General features: G+C 40.7%; 1 long non-coding RNA gene across 1 annotated transcript in view; it reads right to left on the bottom strand.

Annotated features, from left to right (window-relative positions):
- Positions 1 to 1,586: 1,586 nt before the first annotated feature.
- Positions 1,587 to 7,238, bottom strand: part of LOC109287095 — a 37,056-nt gene continuing 31,404 nt past the window's right edge. Inside the window, exon 3 of the long non-coding RNA XR_002094765.1 lies at positions 1,587 to 2,200. This is a non-coding gene — a long non-coding RNA (uncharacterized LOC109287095). The remainder of the gene's footprint in view (positions 2,201 to 7,238) is intronic.

The following is a 7,238-nucleotide window of genomic DNA, read 5'->3' as shown; positions in this document are numbered from 1 at the left end:
TTAATCTATGAATCTATGAATCTATGAATCTATGAATCCCTGAGGGGGCCACCTACTGCACATTGCATGTGCCATGTGCCCTGGACTGGACCACTGACTTCCATGTGACTAACAAGGAGGAAGTCACCTATGACACTGGGGCACACCCATAGCCACATCCAGGCCTCACAGGTGGTATATGATCTCATTTCAGAGGGGCCACCCAGTCTCACCACAATGCTTGGCCCTTTCAAACCTCCAAACCTTTGTTGGGGCTCCAGCCTTCCTGGTTTTGGCCCCTTTTCCCTGGTCGTACGTTCCTCAGCTAGATCCACAGTTCTGGGTCTCAGCTTCTGGGCTCCAACCCCATTGTCATCCTTCTTGGGCTCTGGGACCCCTGACCCTGGTCTCACCCTTTTTAGGCTCTGGGATCCCTGGCCCCAACCTTGTCCCTCTTGGTTTCAGACTCTAGCACACTCAGCCTCAGGATGCCTCTGTTCATAGTATCATAGAAAACTAGGGTTGGAAGGGATCTCAGGAGGTCATCTAGTCCAGCCCCCTGCTCAAAGCATGACCACCCGCAACTATATCATCCCAGCCAAGGCTTTGTCTACCCAGGTCTTAAAAAAATCCAAGGATGGAGATCCCACAACCTCAGGCTTTGGCCTTCAGCCTCAGGCCACCTTTTTTTCCCCTGCTGGGCTCAGACTCTGGCCCTTTTGGCCTCACCTTGCCTGCATCTTCTGCCCTCACCTTTTTTTTCTCATATACATAACAAGATTTGTACTAATCTATCACTTACCTCCTCAGAGACATTATGCACCTAAATTAATTGATTTCTATAAAGATTTTGACCTCTTCCGCTGAAAAGTGATATAGCAATCTGAAGCTATAATTATGATGATGATTATATATCTCTGCTTCTTGAACTAGCATAGATTTTTAGCTAAAATACTTATGAAGAACATTCAAGACATTATGATATATCAAATTAACATTCTGTGTGAATGTAATTATATGTCTGATTGAGCCACAAGGGGTGAAGTAGACTAGAACAGAATGAACAATACATAATTAACATTAGAGCTGACCAAAAAAAAGTAACAATTTTTACTTCCTTTACAAATGAAATTGGCAAACTTCACTAAAAACAGTTTACAAACATTTCTATTTTTTGTTTGTTTAACTTTTTCCATTTTTCTTTCATTTCTTATATCTTTCCTACTTGTTCCTAGCCCATTTAGCTTGAGAAGAAGAAAAAGAGCCAGACAGAGAGAATGGTAAAAAGTGAGGAAACAATAATCAGGATATTTTAAAGATAATCTATTTAAAATCTAATAGTTTTTTTATTTTAACATTTCATGCAAAATTTTCAGTAAAAAAATCATTTCTGAATCTATGAAATTAAAACAATTTTAAATGTTAATTTTTTCTCTTAAATTATTTTTCCAGTTTTCAGCCAATGATATTCAAGACATACATTGAACACTCACCAAAAACATAAAGAGCCAACAAATGGAATGTAATCATCACTGATTGATGTAAACAGTCAAGTGTACTTTACATAAAATGAAGATAAATATGAGATTTTGCACATATTTATAACAGAGCATAGACGAGAAATGATAGGGTGATATACACTTATTGCCTGTGTCTTTTTAATCCAAATTAAAATAGAACTAATATGAACTATAGATGAGAAAGTTATACTAACTTGTCCATCTCTATATTAATAAATAATTGTGGCCTAAAGCCAACACTTTGTCCACTTCAATTATAAATGACTCAGGTGGCTGTTTTCATTTTTCCACTTGGTGACTGCTTCTAGGATCTCACATACTTTTGTACTTGCTTATTTTTCCTGATCTTCAGCCTGAATTTTCTGGTGCTCAGTTTTGTTCTTCCTCATAACCCAAGCATCTTGAAAAACAATTATTTTTCTCTCTTTGGCTTATACACCTTTCAAATACTTGCAAATATCCCTACTGCCCTGTATCATTTAACTAAACTGTTGAGTTGATCATCTCCTTAATAGTAGGATTGGGTTTTGACCCTCCAGCTAGCTAACTTATTTTTGCTACTTCAACATCTGGAATCATATGTACTATTATATAATCTATGCCATTTTACCTTGCCATACAGACAGAGTCATAGTAGCACCCTATTCAATGTGGGACAAATAAGTTGTAAGCTGTGACAACAGCAAGCAAAGAGTAGCAGCCTACAGTCAAAAGAAAGAAAACATATACAAATATCATTTTCCAAAGTATTTCCATTTTGGTTTCAATGGGTTTGTCACATTGAAATATGTAATGTAAATCACTGTATGGACCTCTTATTTCTTCAACATTCTTTCCCATGCCTTCTCAGAACTACTTTAGGACATGTCTGCTACTTAATTTTGATCTTGTATTGCACATAACCAATAGGGTTCAGAGATTTTTGTTTTAAATCATAGCTGTATGTTGTATGAGTACCAAAAGCTACCCATCTTCCCCTGCACAGAGCAATATAGCCTTTAAAAGATCATCACCTCTTATCACAATTCTTTTATATGCATTTCCAGGTCCTGTTTACTGTAAACTAAGCCTTTTGTACCTTTTTCTACTCTGCTGAAAATCTGTGTTTGGGATTACCTTTCTTCAGTGTATTAGTTTGTATATTTCCATAATGAATCTAATTTTATTTTCTGTCTCTATATTGAAATGCCCCACCTTCCTTTTTCTTTTTGTTGCTCCTGTCCGCTGTAATGAATTCAAGATTTGCCAAGATAGTGTCATCTGTTCATTTAATTCATGTACCAGATGCTTTTAGAACCTGCTTCTATCCCATCCTCTGTTTGTTACCCACCAAGAGCTGGATACATTGTCACACCATGCTGTCTTTGGTCCCCAGTCCTTTAGGTATTTTTTAATCTATTACATGAATGTGCTTCTGTCCAAGACTATTTGGATTCACTTTTCAAGTAAAATTTTATGAAGCTTTCTATCAAATGATTTGCTAATGTCCAAATATGATGTAATGTGTATAGGGAAATGCATTCTGAGAGCAGGTTGCCATTATGGGGCAAAGGCAAAAAAGTGCTTTTGGCAGAGTACCTCCAAGCCTAGAACGTATGTACCTGTCTTGAAGGTTGATCTGCTCAGAGTGATGCTTTGATGACCCTTCCCTTATCCTTTTCCATGTGTTGGTATGATTGCTCTCTCTGGCCAGGTCCACACATGCAGGCACTTGCAATTTGTGACTCCACAAACTTGTGTGGTATCACAAGCTGCACATGTTGCATGTTAAACTGTGTGTGGCGCTGCTAATTGGCTAATTTTGTTACTGGGTTTTCCAAAAGCAAAAAAAGGGAAAAAAGCAGTGCAAAGCACAAAAAAATAGCACATGCTGGGACAACTACAGAGACCCCATGCTGAAGCACTCTGTGCCCCAGCCAGCCAAGGAGTGGCACATGGAGACGTTGGAGCAGGCAGTCCTGGATTGCTTGCTCCCCAATTTCACTGTACCTCAGTGTGGGGACTCCGCAGTACAGAGAGAGGGGGGACTCTGCAGCGTGTGGATACAAGGGAACAGGCAGCCCTCCACCACACTACCTGCTGGCTAGTCTTGCACTAAGGCACCCTGTGCCCCAGCCAGCTCCTGCACCCTGCCACCTCACCCCAGCAGAATATGGAGTCCTGCGAGAGGCCAGGAGGAACAGGGCATGGGCAGTTTGCCCACAGCAGGACAATGCGTCTCGCAACAAAGGGCATATACAGGGGTGTGAGCTGCAGCACAAAGTAGCAACACAAATTTGTGCTGCTACTATTTGTACTACTACAAGTACACACCCCTGCTCATCTAGATGTGGTATCTGAGACTGTCCAACAGACTTAAAAAGATGTCACCAAAGATAGACATGTGAACAGGAATTATTTCTTCCTCTGTGGTTTGTTAAGAAAGCGTCATTAGAGAAAAAATACGGAGGATTCTATAAACCTAACACAAATTTGTTATCTGCAAATTTGCATCAGAAAGGACATAAAATATGAAGTTTAACAAAAGCTGTTGAAAAAAAGTCTTATATTAATTAACTTAGCTTGTAGATCATAAAAAATGACAAATAGTTAAGTTGTTCAAAAACCCTGCACTTCAGTTACCTCATCTTACTTCACAGGTCTATCATAAAAACTCATTGGTTTGTAATGATTATAAAGTGTGTTGAAATCCCCAGGTGCAAGACTATTAAGTGTAAATTTATGATCATCATCATCCCTAGAACTAAACCATTTGTGACATTATAAAATATTAAGTGGGGGATCAAACAGGTGAACATGATTAAACACCTGCTGTATTATAGCTATTGCTTATTACACAAATCATAGTTATCGACCATAATCAAGAGTTTTTCATGAGGTTGTTGTATATGCCCCTCTAGACATAAATACTTAAAACAATAATACTAATAGCAACGTGGCTGTGAAAAACAAAGCCTTTGCTTTAATAAAACCAGAAATGATGGTTACCAAATGCTGAAAGTACAGTGTTGACCAAAGACAGGAAATGTAAGTGGAGTCTGATATATCTTCTCTTTTCCAGTATTAAGGGCTCTCTTCAATGGTCAAAATCCCACCTGAAATCTGAAAGGTGTTTTATAAATATTAAACACTGCTTTAGAAGAGAGATGCTTGAGGGGAGACATGATAAATGTTTACAAAATACTAAATGGTGAAGAGAAAGTATGTAGCCCAGGTACACCCAGTGGGGTTTGCCCTGTCCTCTAAAACCAGTGACAGAGGTCAGGCAGGGTGCTGATGGAGGGGCTGGCTACTAGAGCAATTCCCTCTCCTCTCTACAGAGCCAGGCCAAGACCGACTACTTAACCATATACAATTTATTACTATAAGAAATACTTAAGATAAAACATGAAATATTTACAATAAAGCTTAGCATGCGACACTACATATAATATCCCACAATTCACATAAACCATATAACTTACAACATATATAATAATTAATACATTGAACAAAATAGTTAAGGTTACAACACAATAAACACATATGAGGACTCAACTTATATAACCCAAATAAGTTAACAGTATCTCCTAGACCTACCAAGTAACAATACAAATATACATATTAACACGTTAAGAACATATAACCCATATAAACTTCCCTAAAGAATACCCATAGTTTCCCTGGAACCCCTCCCCTTCAGGGCCCTGGGATGTGGACACGCCTCTGTCACAATGGAGGGTGGAGGCAGCAGACTCTCCTATCCCATGCCCGCCTCCCCGGTGGGGCCCGCTTCTCCAGCAACTCACGCTTCCTCTTTGAAGCAACCAAGGCTCATCCCCTGGAGGCCGATCCCACTAGAGCCTCTCTCCAGCAGCGCCTTTAGCACTCCTCAATGGCCTGGCGCCACACACTGGGCAGCCCAGAGCTCTCTCTGTCTCATGGGAGCCGAACCCTTACAGGCTCTGGTTCTCCGATCTCACACCAGGGTTCCTTCCTTTCCTGGGCCCTGCTCTGGGCACTGGAGCTCTTTTAGTTAAAGGCAAAGCCACACTGCAGGACTCCAGTCATTCGGCCTAGGGTGGAGGCTAACTTGAGCAGCTGCAAGCTGCTCCCAGGTGGCTCCTCCATGCGCCGACCTGTGCACTGGGTGAGGCCCAAGCAGCTGCAAGCTGCTCCCAGAGCCAGCTCTCCATGTGCCAATCTGCACACTGACTGCCCAGCCACTTTCCAGGTTCACAGGCTCAAGTTGCCTAAAGCGGCTCCTAGAGCCTGATCCCCGTGCACTGATTCACGCACTGCTGAAGCTCAAGCAGGGTCCCGAAGACGGCCGTCTCTGGAGCTCCTCTCTCCTCACTGTCCCTCATTGTCTCTCCCCCAGCGTGCTGAGCATGCTCCCCTCTTATACTCTTCAGGGGCTTCACCCCGAAGTTCTCTGGACCTGGCTGGTACAGTTTCGATTCAGGTCCAAAAAGGTAAGCCGGCTACAAGTATATAGGGATATACTAGGTGTCTAAGAGTCTAGGGATTTAGGGAATCTTGCATATTTATGGGATCCTTAAAATTGCTGATGTTGAACAAGGGTCACAACAAGAAGTTAGTAGGTAGAAAGTGTAAAACAAACAAAAGGAAGTTCATTTTCACATAGCATGTATTTAAAGTGTGGAATTTGTTGCCACCAGATGTGGAAGCTGACATTTTAGCCAGATTCAAAAAGGGATTGGACAAATTCCTGAAGGAAAGGTGCATCACTAGCTATTGAGCATGGGAGTTATGGTTGCAGTCTCCTAATAAGAACTTCCTAGACCTTAGGACCGGAAGTTGTAAGTAAGAGAGGAAGAGTAAAAAAAAACCCTGGTTATACCCTGTTCACTCTCCCTTTCAGCATCCACTCTCTGCTACTGTATGATACAGGGTACTGGGCCAGATGTACCTATGGTCTGACCCAGTAAATGGCAGTTCTTATGTTCTTATGATTTCTTTACTGTCATTAATACATGTTCAGCTGATTACAGCAAGAACTTTTCTCAGTATTTCATCAGTAGATAATTTAGGCTTTGCAAAAACATTTCATCCTCTTTGGCCATCTCTCAGATTGGTTTGGTTTTGTTAAAAATTGTTTTTAAAACAGGTGAGAAATGGAAGAAAGAGAAGAGAAACAGACAGACAAATGAGGCAGTGGAGCAGTGGAAGGGTTACTTCCTGCATGTTAGATATGCTACTTCACTGTAAGTATTTCAAGTCAGTTGATCCTCAGTAACAATCAACAAACTAAAGCTAGGCTCAACCAGCTGTTAACACTCTGGTTTTCTCTGTTACTTCCACAATAGCTGGATGGTAGTGCCTCTCCCTACCTGATTTTTCAGCACAGCATAACAAACATGCATTACAACTACATTGCTATTGGTTTTGCATATTTACAGGATTCTTAAGGTTGTTGATGTTGAACAATTCTTTTCTGGGAGAAATCTAATGTGCCCCAAGGGAAAAGCAGACAGTTTTCCAATTGATTATTGTGACGTAGGGATAAACTGTGACTGGTAACAACTGACACATTGGAAGCAGTGGCGAGACATATTAGTTGACAGCTACAAGGTAAGATTCTAAAGTGTATTCAGAACAAAGTTAGAGAAAAGAAAGAAAGATACAGATTTAAGGAAATCTCTCTCAAAAAAAGGGGAAAACAGAAGGCAATGCTACTTCCTGTGTAAAGTGATCTGTAAGTTTGAGATGGCAAAGGACATGTGTAGACAAAATGGA

This window comes from Gavialis gangeticus, unplaced genomic scaffold, assembly GCF_001723915.1.
Source record: "Gavialis gangeticus isolate Ggan-Ray unplaced genomic scaffold, GavGan_comp1, whole genome shotgun sequence".
NCBI lineage: Eukaryota > Metazoa > Chordata > Crocodylia > Gavialidae > Gavialis > Gavialis gangeticus.
The sequence above is the reverse complement of the archived record's forward strand: the minus strand, read 5'-3'. Positions and strand labels throughout refer to the sequence as shown.